At 36.2% G+C, this 14,285-nt stretch overlaps 1 protein-coding gene across 3 annotated transcripts in view; it reads left to right on the plus strand.

Annotated features, from left to right (window-relative positions):
• Positions 1–14,285, plus strand: part of si:ch73-335l21.1 (insulin receptor substrate 1-B) — a 57,889-nt gene that overhangs the window by 1,014 nt on the left and 42,590 nt on the right. The window lies entirely within an intron of this gene.

Below are 14,285 nucleotides of genomic sequence, written 5' to 3' on the forward strand. Positions count from 1 at the left end.
ATCAGACAGAAGCGAAACCAGAGATGGTCTTATTATTACTTCGATTTTACATTCACTGTTTTCTGCACCGTTTCTTAAGGGGGTATGAAGCGTCTCTAATAATACTGCTAATTTGTCTGTTGACATTGGTGAATCACTCGTACTACAATGCTAACGAATGAACAATAACATCAAAGAAACTGACAACCAACAAGGAAAAACAATAAATAAAAAATATTGATGTCATATAATTTATATATAGGCTATAATATGAATTAAAAAAATTAAATGAATTCATATCACCTCTAGTGCTATCTCACTTTTTCCATTTCCTGTCCAATCTCTTATTGGTTCATTAATATTCTATGTATTATTAGCATACTAAGCAGAAACTTAAATTTAAAAAGCACTAGTACCTTTCAAGTTCAGGATTTCTTTGGTCCAAAAGGTTACCAGTTACTAAAAAATAAGTACTTGTTCTAATTTTTCTTAACAAGTGTAATTAAATACTAGACACTATTGGAATAAGTACTAGTATCTAATAAATAAATACTAGTATCTTTAAAAAGGTACTAGTAAAGAATAAACACTATAAAGAATAAGCACAAGTAGAAAAAGAATAAGTACTAGTACCTAATGGAATAGACACTAGTAGTATCTAAAAAAATAAGTACTAGTAGAATGAATATAGATACTAGGCCCCGATATACTTGAAGTGAAATCGAATAACGAACTGCTGTGACGTAATTTCGAACAAAATCAGGCCAACACAAAGTTTGTTTGGAGTTCGTTTTGTGAGCTTGCCAAAGCGAACTTTCCAGAAAAGTTCGCTACGGCTGGTAAACACTCTTGTACTACCATTGGTCCATGGCGATTACGTAATTGGCAGGTGTGCCCTGAGGCTCCTCCTTCTTTCACATGGAAATTTTATCTGGGGTGCGTTTCCCAAAGCGAACTATGGTCGCAAGTTTCGTCGTTACCGATAGAGTTCAATGGGACTTACGACCATAGTTGGCTAATGATGCACCCTTGTTCACTATGCCGAGGTCAGACGTCGGCGAGTGAAAACATGAACACGCTGCTTTGTAGTAGAAATTAAGTTGTACTTCTGATGAAACGAGACACTAAAGGCCTGTTCACACCGGGACAAATATCGCGCGCGATTTTCGCCGACGTTTAACGCCTCCTGACTAAACAACGGGCGCCAATGTGAGTGTGCACACCGACGCGGAAAACGCGAGCCGTAAAAGCGTCATTTTTTTTAAAACGCCTCGGGTTCGTTTTTTTTGGTTTGACGCGCCGCATTAAAAACTGACTGACCAATGAGAGTGGCGCTTTTGTTCACGTGCCTGGAGCTGCTGAAGTTACAGTAAAACACGACTTGGTGGCGCTCAAGCACAAAACAGTCTTGCTGAGCACACAAGACGACGAAGAGAAAGTAAATACACGAGGAAGACCCCTACAAACTATCCCTGCGTCTCAAACAACTCCCTAGCTTCCTAGGTCGCGTATCAGTATGCATTTAAATGAATGTGGCCGACTCCCTGATCAGTGCCCTGACTAGTGAACTAGGGAGCTGATTATATAAGGTGCTTTACAAATAAATGTGACTTGACTTTACTAGAGTGCCGATTTGCAGAGCTCGTGCAAACATATCCACTTTGCTATGATCAGATGCTTTTCTTATGCTTTATTAAAAAAAAAGCTTGCTGTTTTCTCAATTTTGTTGTGTGTTGTTTATTTTGTTATTGAGAGGAAAGCACGCAGCACATATTTACATATTCATCTAAACGCTGCTCTTAGCATTGTGGGCGGCATTGAATGTTCGCTAACAGTATATCGCTGGTCACGTATTTCGAACTTCATTTTACCCCTAAGTGAAGAACAAAAAAGAATTTCGCTGTGAGTATATCGGGGCCTTAAATGTTAAAATGGCTTGCCATACATCCTCCACAGTCTTTCTCATTGCATTAGTAGTACAGCTGCTGGTGGTGTTGAAACGACAGTGTTTTTCTTCCTCTCCAGCAAAGTAGTTGCCCCCCCCCACCCCTAAGTTGGGTAGAGGGGCCTCCTTTGCTGTTAAAGAAGGGAAAGACTGTTACTGAGGCTCAGCTTGCTCCTTATCCACGCCACCCGAGCACGTGTTATCATGTCTTCTCACTAGAGCTCAACTTGCGTAAACAATTGAGATACACCGCGTACTCACTCAGTAACCTTTTCCTCCAATCTTTCTGTCAACACAATGTTATGTCTTTACACTTTCCCTTTATATCTGTTAAATAATATTAAGAATAGGCAAATGTTTCGGTCTCTATTTCAGACAGTGTGCAAATGATTCTAATAGTCATTTTCAATCGACTGAGATTCAGTTCAACTTTTGTATTTATCAGAAATCGGTTGATGTTCTTCATGCGCAATCCAAATTAACTAAACGTCAAGATGATTTAAACAAAACAAACAATTATTGTGATATTTTTGTGATATATATTCGGTAATAAATTATAAATAATGATATTACTTACATTTTTAGATTTGTATGGTCACCTCTTTGCAACAAGTTACCTTGACAAGCTGCGAATTTAGCTCACTGACTAACTTGTAATCTATCTTAACGATTGAAAACTATACCTATACTTATATGTATAGCCTTTCTTTGACCCCTGCAAATAGCAACTTCACGCAACCAGGTTTCCTTCTTGTGATACTACTGCAAAGCTTTCTTCATTAATTCCTTTTGGCTGCCTATACAGATTATCAGCATTTCTGTATTATTCTGCTTTCGTGACACCTGTGTGGAATAACTCAGCTAAATAATCTGTATTAATGCCTTCTAAAAGCTGCAAATTAAATCACATGGATAATTTCTTTACATAATTGGTATTTCCAAAATACTGAATATTATATAACCCGTCATTCCTCTTAGAATAAACTGTACTGGTAAAAACAGGTACACTTGCAAAGAGTAAACAGACAAAAAGGGCAGTGACCGTGACTCCAACAGCAATTACACAGCCCCGCGTGTTCCTTGGCTCCAGGAGATACCACTAACAAACCCAACATGTGACGCAACCCTTGCAAACCAATATCAAGAGTCCAAGGTGCTATTACTGCATTACATAATGAGCGCATAATGAACGCACCAACCATATGCCATACCATATGTACTTTAATGCCTCATATTACATATACACAGAAAAATGCTGATTCTGAAAGGGTGGAATTTCACATATTTACTCTGAATGCAATGCAAAGCCTCTTTGAATTTACATGGGATAAAGACAGAGTGACAGAATATGTTTGTGTTAAGGCAGTGAGGAAAGGTGAGTAAAGGAGATGACGGCGTAACAAGATGTGAGGGTCAGGCACTCAGGCTAGAGATGACCCTCCAGTTGTCGTCCATAAACCCCCTAACTGGATAACAAGTTAAACAAACGAGTCTACTGAATGGCTGTTTAAACATTTTGACATCTGTCTTACCTCCATACTTGCTTTCAGCTGGGGTTGACCTGTTGATGGGCTTGACAACTGCGAAATGACCCGAGGGAATGTTGCCCATACTTACTTTTACACATTTTAATGCATTCACTCGCTGTCCATATTCTTTACAGACATTACTAGCCATGATGATTGGGAATCTGCCCAACGGTAATCTGCACCCCCTGCTGTTCAAATTACGCTGGGGATGAAATTTCAGTTGCTGCTTTCATCTGCTTTGATTCATTCATAGGCTATTCATCCAGTCTGGGGTTTGACCTATTCCTTTAAATGTTTTCTTTCATACAGATTTTTTCATTAATTCATTCACTTGCATGCATCAGTGTTAGTTATCAACATACTGACGACTTGACTAGTCACGTATTAAATATTCTATTTAATTACATTTTATTCTGCTTTTTAAAAACCCACAGGATCTATGCTTTGATGTTTACATAAAACTGAGATTTAACTAGTAATCAAAACCTTGGGTATTTACTAACAAGCACAAGTATTTGCACCCTGAACAACCATTGCACTGTGGGTAGGGAGTTAAGTGATGCAAACAGTTGAATATTTTCCCTTTGACTAAGGTTTTGGACTTGCAGCTGTCTATTTTGTCAGTATATTCCTGACTAACCCCATACTGAACATTGAGACCACAGTCATTAGAAGCATCAACTGTGGAAAGTTTTGAAAACAGCAAAGAACAATGCTGGTTCAGTGGCTGAAACACATATTGAACCGCATGTGTGCACAAACAAAGTTAAATACAGTTTTTTCATATAAAGAAAATGTTTAGAGGAGTGTTTATCAGATGGGTCACATAAACATACATTAGCGCGCAAAAGTTTGGGGTCAGAAATTAAATAACAAATACTTTTATTCAGCAAGGATGCAATAAATTGATCAAAAGTTTCAGTAAAGACATTTATGCTGTTCTTTTTAACTTTCTATTTATCAAAGAATCCTGAAAAAAAGGATATTAAACGGTTAGTTCACCCAAAAATGAAAAATTTGTCATTGTTTACTCACCCTGATGTCATTCCAAATCCATACGAATTTCGTTCATCTTTGAAACACAAATAAATTTCATTGTAAATGAAATCTGAGCGCTTTCAGTCCCTCCATTGACAGTCTACGCAAATACCATTTTGACGCTTCATAATGTTCATAAAGAAATTGTAAAATTATCCATATGATTTGAGCGGTTTAGTCCAAATTTTCTTAAGAGACATGGTCGCTTTATATGATGAACAGATTCAATTTAGAGCGCATGCGAGACTTCTTTCAAAAACAACAACAAAATAATCTGACCAACCCCAAACGTTTGAACGATAGTGTATATAATGAAAAAAGAGGGTCCTGGGAAACTCACCTGCATTCCTGGTGTCATGTGGATTTCTAATGCAAAATTCAATTGAACAAATACCAAGCAGACTCACCGCTGTGAACAGATATTCCATGTTCGGTATTTGTACAGCTGCAAACAGGGAGAAGAAATTAGGTTGGAGGAACTGTTTTCTCACCATTGGCACCACAAATGAGCAATATTTGCAGGTGAAACCCACTTTACTATACAAGCGGGTGTCTGGTACTTTGAGATCAAATGCTACTTTCTGTTCAATGAATCAAAATAAGGGATTTTATTCATTTAAATACTTTCTTTAGTCAATTACAAAGATTAAGCCATGTCATGCATGTTCTGACTAAATGATTATATGGAAACAGAAATGACCTTTGTGAAATCAAACAAATCTTTCTTTACTTTACACAACACCACATCACATCACCACTGTGTCTCAAGGAAAACACTGTATTTGTCTGTGTGTATTTGTACAGTATGTGGCTGTGATGCCAGTCTGGCTCATGGCTGATGCTCAAAGGTTAAACTTCCCTAAGCCTCACTCATCTCCTTAATGTGCTGGTAATTATTGTCTCTGTGAGATCTTGGACAGAAACACACAGCCAACGGCAGAGCTTGTTCTATTTTAACAGCTAAATCTTATGTAATGAAGCAGATCACAGAGGGCTTGAGACTGCTATATAGCTGCAAGCTTACTACTGTTTGACCCTCATGCACCCCACATAACAACTTAGTCTGTCCTTAAGTGCTTAAGTGAAATGTAAGCCTGTGACAAAAATATCCATTAGGCTCCTCAGTGTACAGTTTATAAAGCAGGACTAGCCCAGCAACAGCTTCTTTCTGGCAGTATAATTATTAGGTTCACTGTAATATATATATTTATATATATATAATTTTTTTTTTTTTTTTTAAGTTTACTTCATTATGTTTTACTTACAGGAAAATATTATTTCAGTCTTGAAAAAATTGTGTTTAATTTAATGTTTTAGTTGCAGTTTCTTTGTAATTATTTGTGAAATTTAGTAAAATAGTTTTAGGGGCCGTTTACATGACACCATTTTAAACTAAAAACTGAAACATTTTTATGCGTTTTGGCCGTTCATTTACTAGACAATGGCGTTTTGGTGGCGAAAAGGCAAACTTCTGAAAACGGTTTCAAACTGCACGTTTTTTGAAAACGGTCTATTTGTAAACAACGAAAACGCAAATCTGTGAAAACAATGTCATGCACATGCGCATTACATGTTTACTCTATAGTTTCATCGCCATCTAATGGCTTGCCAGCAGAATAAAGTGTTTTTTGGTCATTTTCACAGATTCGTATGAATGGGGATCGTTTTGACAATGGTGTCGTCTGTATGCGGAAAAGCGTTGACGTGTAAACGTACCTTTAAAGTAAATCCTAGACAAAATTATTTTCAGTGTTACTTTGGATACAAAGTCTGCTAAATGAATACATTGTGAAATTAGAAGAACACACATTTATGTTATCAGTGGTGACTCACAATAGAGACCGAAGATTCTTGACAGTAAGATAGAAAATACATATTAAAGGTCCCGTTCTTCGTGATCCCATGTTTCAAACTTTAGTTAGTGTGTAATGTTGTTGTTAGAGTATAAATAAAATCTGTAAAATTTTAAAGCTCAAAGTTCAATGCCAAGCGAGATATTTTATTTAACAGAAGTCGCCTACATCGAACGGCCAGTTTGGACTACATCCCTCTACTTCCTTCTTTAATGACGTCACTAAAACAGTTTTTTGACTAACCTCCGCCCACAGGAATACACAAGAGTTGCGTTTGTAGAGTGTGTTTGTCGCCATGTCGTCGAAACGCTGTTATTTTCATCACCGGGTCTGATTCCGGCTAAAATTGATAGGGTAAAATTAAAGACATGTTTACAATAACACTGAGCGCGTGCATCTCCACGTTATGGTAAGAGGCGTGACCTTTCCGGGCAAGGAGCGCTAAGCTGCTGTCGAATCACAACACAGGAACCGCTGGCACAATCAGAACTCGTTACGTATTTCTGAAGGAGGGACTTCATAGAACAAGGAAGTCATCAGCCCGTTTTTATGACAGTGGAAACAGTGGTATACAGATAAGTAAATTATGTGAAAAATACTGTGTTTTTTTACACGCGAAACATGAACACATGTCATATTGCACACTATAAACACAATCAAAGCTTCAAAAAACCACGAAAAACGGGACCTTTAAAATATCACACATATTTGTAATATTTATATGTATATATATATATATAAAAATATAAATGGTACATATATATGAAATAAAATATATATATGAAAATATATATAAAAAAATATATATATTAAAAAAATATATATGAAAAAAAAAATCCTGTGTTAATCACAGTAGTCAGGATTCCTTCCTACAAATTTAAAGGTGCCCTAGAATCAAAAATTGAATTTACCTTGGCATAGTTGAATAACAAGAGTTCAGTACATGGAAAAGACAAAAAGACATACATTGAGTTTCAAACTCCATTGTTTCCTCCTTCTTATGTAAATGTCATTTGTTTAAAAGACCTCCGAAGAACAAGCGAATCTCAACATAACACCTACTGTTACACAACAGTAGGGATCATTAATATGTACGGCCCCAATATTTGCATATGCCAGCCCATGTTCAAGCCATTAGACAAGGGCAGCCAGTATTAACGTCTGGATCTGTGCACAGCTGAATCATCAGACTAGGTAAGCAAACAAGAACAACAGCGAAAAATGGCAGATGGAGCAATAATAGCTGACATGATCCATGATATCATGATATTTTTAGTGATATTTGTAAATTGTCTTTCTAAATGTTTCGTTAGCATGTTGCTAATGTACTGTTAAATGTGGTTAAAGTTACCATCGTTTATTACTGTACTCACGGAGACAAGAGAGCCGTCGCTATTTTCATTTTTAAACACTTGCAGTCTGTATAATTCATAACTTCATTCTTTATAAATCTTTCCAACAGTGTGTAATGTTAACTTTAGCCACAGAGCACAGCCTCAAACTCATTCAGAATCAAATGTAAACATCCAAATAAATACTATACTCACGTGATCCGAAGCATGCATGCAGCATGCATGACGAACATCAGTGCATAGTTAATGATGCCCCAAAATAGGCAGTTAAAAAAATGTATTAAAAAAAATCTATGGGGTATTTTGAGCTGAAACTTCTCAGACACATTCAGGGGACACCTTAGACTTATATTACATCTTGCGAAAGAACGTTCTAGGGCACCTTTAAAAATCCCATAATTATCCAGACTCAAATTTGCAAACCTCTCTGTAGATTTTTCAAACCATATTTAATATAAATGGTTCTTACAGGATTATTTTCAGCATTCTACTTGGTATAGTACAGTCTCTGTTCTGTTTTTTCTTTTTTCATTGGTTAAACACATGCTTATATGATGAGAAGGATCCTAAAACACTTCATAAACTGCATACAGTATATTTACCTCTGACACATCAGTTTGATACCGTAAATGTGGTTTGATGTTGCACGATCTCAAAACAGCAAAGTACAGTCTGAGGGAAGTTCAAAGGAGACTCACTTATGGTAAAGACAAACAGTTTTGCGTAATGAAAATGTGCGCCTTGAATTCATTCAGTCAATGATGACAAACACAACTTGTTTCCATAGTCCGTTTTCTTTTTTCCAAACTTATCCAGGCCTGGAAATTACTCAAATCATATTCCATACTTTTCCAAACTGTGTAGGCTAAGAACCCAGAGTAGTAAAGATGGCCACATGCAGCAGTAGCAGTCAGTTTATTTCTGATCAACACCACAAATCAACCATACATAAGCCTAATAACACTGAGAACCAAATGCAATAGCTCAGGGGTTAACATTTTAGCCATTTTGACCAGTTTTCCCCACGTTCTACAGACCTTCACACACATATGCACACAATTTATTGACTTAATTTTCTTGTTTCCTGGTTTTGAGAAAAGGACAACTATTGTTTTGTTTCGTTGTTGATCTCAGAGGGCTGCAAGTCAGAGAAAGGTTGTTGGGTTTACTTTTTTAGGACCAGAGAGATATTTCTTAAATATATCATTATAGCCTGAGAATGCATTAAGACATGGCAGCAATCACTCAGCTGCTGAGGCACCACTTAGCCTGGATAAACTTCTGGGAAATGATTGTACTTCTTCTGGCTTAACCAACAAAGCAGTGTTTTTCGTGGAAATCTGCTTATTATTTTTTTGGCTTGTGTTGAGTAAAAATGGCTTGTTTTAGGATGTTTATCTCTAAATGATGAGCATACTGCACAATTCACAGGATAGTGGCATTAATCGTAGGCGTCATCTTCCCTCCTTTCCCTTCCCTCCTCTTTCTATGACCGATTCACCCTAATTTAACCATGCCCATCAGTGGATGTTTCATTAGTTTTTTTTATTTTACTACTGCAAGTTCCTGTCTGTGACTGATAAGAACTGCAAAGACCATTCAGGAAAACACAAAACCCCTCATAGTCAAACAAAAACATTACCACTGACAAATGACTTATCATAGGCTAGTACAGTAGTTGCTGCTCTATCTACAGTATAGCAATCAAATTAAATATGTTAAATAATGATTTTATGGATATATTTATAACCGTTATCGTGTTCAATTGTTCTGAATGTGAACAACTGATCTCCCTGGACCAATAGATCACATAAATTAATTAATTAATTATTAATTAGGATTTTTTTGGCCAATAACAATTACAGTTTTTTTGCCATCTGAATCAAAAGAAAAACAATCCTAACAATTATTATCGAAGCCTTTATCATAATTTCACAAAAACAAGATATGAATTTTTTTAAATCGTTATTGTAATATTCATATATTGTATATTAAATTATTTCATCATTACATTCACCTTTTTCAATTGTGTTAGTAATATTAGTTCCTCTTTTATTTGTTCTCCTGGAGCTTTAATAGGGGTAACACGCGCTCGTGCGGACTGACTGAATAGACCACTTTGGAGCAGACGTGATATTTTGGAGAGATGTTGAAAACTATATAAGACGTAAAACTGGACAAACTTTAACATTGAGGAGAAAAGATGTGTTTATTTACTTTGAAGATGGTGGAACAGATAAGGATTTCTCTTTTTTTGTCCAATTTTTTTTAGTCTTAGGAAAATTCCATATTCATAAGAAGAAATGGGCAGAGTCCAAACCAAATTTTGAACACCTTTTAGTAGAGCTAAAACAATATCACACCACTGTAAGAGGTCTTAAAAATAGAAAGGCTATTAAGACCGATCTTGTACTCTCTAAATATGTTTAATTTGCATCCTTTCATGTAATTTGGTCTCTTTTTATTTTTATTTCTATTTTATGTTGTGGTTATTGTTTGTCTTGTATGTCTATTTTAGTAGTGTATTTTGTGTATCAACCCTGGCATAAACAGATGCTGTTGTATTGTATTGTTAATACTGAATAAAAAAATAAAATAAAAAAAAAAATAAAAAACTTTGGAGCAGACGTCACAATTACGTCACTTGCAGCTGCGCGCACATACTGGTTGCAGAAAAATAGCGGTAGCAATTGAAGGAAAATGTGCAAAATCCACAGAATAAAAGAAAAATGTTTTGTTGTGCCTCTGGATGTTGGAATCGGAATGCAAAAAATATAGTCTTCATTTTTAAAGAAAACCATCGTTGAAAACGTCCTTTGAAGATAAACAGAGACGTTTCACAGCCTGGACTGATGACACCTGCAAGGATTAGTCTACTATTAAAGCAGGAATTTGATGTAAACAGTAAGTCTACATAATATTCACATATGCAGTTCAGAGGACATACATACATAGCAATTACAGCATGAAATAATTATAATTAAAATAATTTAAACCGATAATATTTTACATAGATAACTTTTAAACATAATAATATTTATTTCACAATTCTGACTTTTTTTTTCTTGCATTTGCGTGTTTATTACTCCCAGTTCGGACTTTATAACTCGCAATTGTGAGTTTATTTCACAATTCTGAGGGGGAAAAAGTCAGAACTGCGGGATAAATTGCAATTCAGAAAAGACAGAATAACGAGTATATCTCACAATTCTGTTTTTCTTTGTAAGAAATGTGAGATGTAAACTCAGATTTGCGAGAAATAAAAGTCAGAATTGTGAGATATAAACTCAAAATTAACTTTTTTTATTCTTTTATTTCGTGGCTTCCATAGACTTCTACTGCTCAACTGTCATTTTCTGCAACCAGCTAGGCTCCGCCCACAAAAAACGTCATCGCTGTTTGCAAACACCAAATTGGTCTATAGACCTTATTTTCCAGAGAAACATGCGCGCCGCCATCTTTAGAATATTGTCTTTGAACTTCCGTTTTCGCGGTAGCCCTGTATATTTCTATGGCATCGCTGTTGAAGAATAATTAGCTGGTGAAGTGGATTTACATGTTGTAGAGTTAACAAAAGTTATCATGAGCATTGTAATGTTTAAAGCGGGTGTCTTAACAAATGTCAGTAGAATGGGAGGATTTTAAAATGAGCAGTTCATTCATAAATACATAAGATCGCTGTGGAAATACAAGCCGGAAGTCAAAAGACAACGAGCGCAACGCTGAAAAGGGGCGGGGCTACATAAGGTCTATAAGTCGTCTATGGTCCTACCAAATAATGTCGCTTGTTTGGAAGTTATTTAAGAAAAGGTTTTTAAATTATAAGTTACACATAGTAAACACAAATACTAATTGGTTGATGTTATTTTATGTGCGCCTGACGGATATGAGACGATGTTAGACCGACGGTTACACAAGCTCGCCAAATTTCTCACCTGTGGTTGACTGTTGAATCAGGTACGCTGTCTTAAAATTATTAGATGATGTTCCCCCATGATGTATTCATTTCGGAGATCATATTTTTGATTATTTCTCACTCAGTCAGCACTTTAGAAAATATCCTGGCATAAAACCATAGCATAAAACTGATGTGAAGTCTGCGCCACTAGCGGCTGTAAACGGAAGTGCAATCGGTTTGAACTTCTGTTTGTCAAATCTGTGACAGGTAGCGAGTATTTAAAACTTCTTTGAAAAGTCTTTTTTTTTTCTGTTTGAAATGTTAATGATTCGACTTTAATCTAATTGTAATCAAAGTGACACCCATGTGTATTATAACGACATTTTTATTAAAAATACACTATAAAATGTAAGTTGAGAAAACTCAAAAACTTGAGGCAACCAGTTTCAGGACATTTTTCAGTATACTCAATATTCATCAACAATTAATGCTGGTCAAACATGAGTTCTGTAAACATTAACATTACATAATAGAGTAGTGCAGGGATGACATATTTTCGTAGGCCAACCTGGATGTTAGCATCATCCTGGTTCCCTCAACAAAAACCCATCAGGATTTTTCCATTGGCTTTTGGATTATAGCAACAACAACAAAAAGGTCTGTGACTAACGAAAGTGTTCCAAAAACACATTATTCAAGTACATCATTAGTGATCAAAGTAGCCTGTTAGTTGGACCCTGACCACCACACTTGACATTGTAACACTTGACACTGTTTATTATTTTAAGTTGCTTATACAAAATTGACTTTATTTGATCTCTTATGTAATGTCACTTTTGCTACATTATTTTACAGTGATATATGCTAGAAGTGGAATTGGCTTGTAAATGAAATCTGTTTGTGTGTGTGTGTGTGTGTGTGTGTGTGTGTGTGTGTGTGTGTGTGTGTGTGTGACTGTGCTCATTGGGCAGCATCAGCTGCTGGTGTGGATAGCAGACTCTTCCTTTCGCTTGTTACATCTTTCATCACTCCAGCTCTAGTTTGGCAGAGTGAGAACCACTAATATGCTTCCATATGGCACTGAAACTGAAAACCACAAGCAGATCTGGAAACTTCATGATAATGCTGACCAGCAAAGGGTTCATCTGGGTTAAAGTGGCAATACCAGCATTTGTGTGTTTTTGTGCGTTTGTAGTGATAACAGAAAACGTGTGAAAGGAACTTAGAAAGATAGTGTTTGTAAGTAGGGGACACTTCTTTATTCCGTGTGGAAAAACTAGATAATCTATTTAAAACTGCCCCTATTTTATGCTTTTAAAGGTGCCTGCAGTAGGTTTATATGCATCCAAGGTCAAAAAAACACTTTAATTTTCTCATAATATACATTGGACATCACTTAATTTCTCAAAGAGTCTGAAAACAGTTTGTTTGAAGATTCAGTATCTCTAAACCCCTCCTTTCCATGAGCTTACCCTGCTCTGGTGGTTGGTCAGATGGTCCAGTCTGTTGTGATTAGTCCACTGCTTACAGTGTGTGTCGGAAATTGAATACCCATTACCATATCTAAATTTCAGCCCCGGTGGCTTCCTCAGCACTTTATACAGAGTGATACGAACAATGGCGTTTTTCCGTATCAATTCCAGCATGTATCTTCATCGTTTTGAAGTGCCTCACAGTGGATTCTCAGTGCAGAAAACAGCGTCTTCTCTATATAACGTCAACACGAACCAAACTCTTCCAGGCCTCAGCTACAACTACAGTGTTTGAAGGTCAAAGTAGACGTTGTTCGTGGGCAGCCAATGAAGACCATAGGCTGGCAATATGCAAATTTGTCACATTGTTACGTAGGTTTGTAACAGGAAGTGAGACTGGAATTGCTGGCGACTCGTTTCAGCAGTTCAGAATCGATTCTTTCTTTTAGGAGACAATAACTTTATTGTGCACTTGATCTTTAAAACTTTGCAGACATTTTACATTCACAAACAGTTGTAGTACATACTGCATGAAAGGTAATATTCGAAAAAGCATAATAGGGGCACTTTAAAGGTTGTTTGTGAAGTTGTTGGCTTTCCGTTGGAGCAAGATCACTCAGTCCTTTGGAAGACGTGTGGTGCAGAATAATCTCTCCCCATTATTGCAAATTATTTCCAAAATATGACATATTCATGTTGTGGAAATACTTCAAAATAATATTTACATTATATATTTTATGTGTAGTTGCTATTTGGATGTCACTTGTGGAAAATATGCATTTTTTGCAACAGAACTGCGTAGCAGTTGATATTGTTGCATCTGCTGCTCTGCTTTGAGGGAGGGCAAATACCCATAAGCCCTTGCAACTGAATGATTTTGATTAATACATGACTTGCAAATACTAGTAAACAAAATGTGTACTTAATTGCTGGTTGGAATAGAGCGGTGCAGGGATGATGTCAAAACCTGGAGGACTAATTCGCCCCTGGTTCCCTCAAGATTTTCCTATGGGTTTTTATAATGGGGTTTTACAATGTATGAATAAAATTAAGCCTGTGGTAAACATAACATGATGCTTAGATGTTTTATTTATTTATAATGTAAATTACACTCACTCATACCAAAAATGCTATTTTTGAAGCAGTTATGTTTATTTTTGAAAACGTATGTTCCTAAAAATTAACTGGATAAATGTTAAAGTATCCTTAAGTTATGTTT

This window comes from Megalobrama amblycephala, linkage group LG3 (genome assembly GCF_018812025.1).
Source record: "Megalobrama amblycephala isolate DHTTF-2021 linkage group LG3, ASM1881202v1, whole genome shotgun sequence".
NCBI lineage: Eukaryota > Metazoa > Chordata > Actinopteri > Cypriniformes > Xenocyprididae > Megalobrama > Megalobrama amblycephala.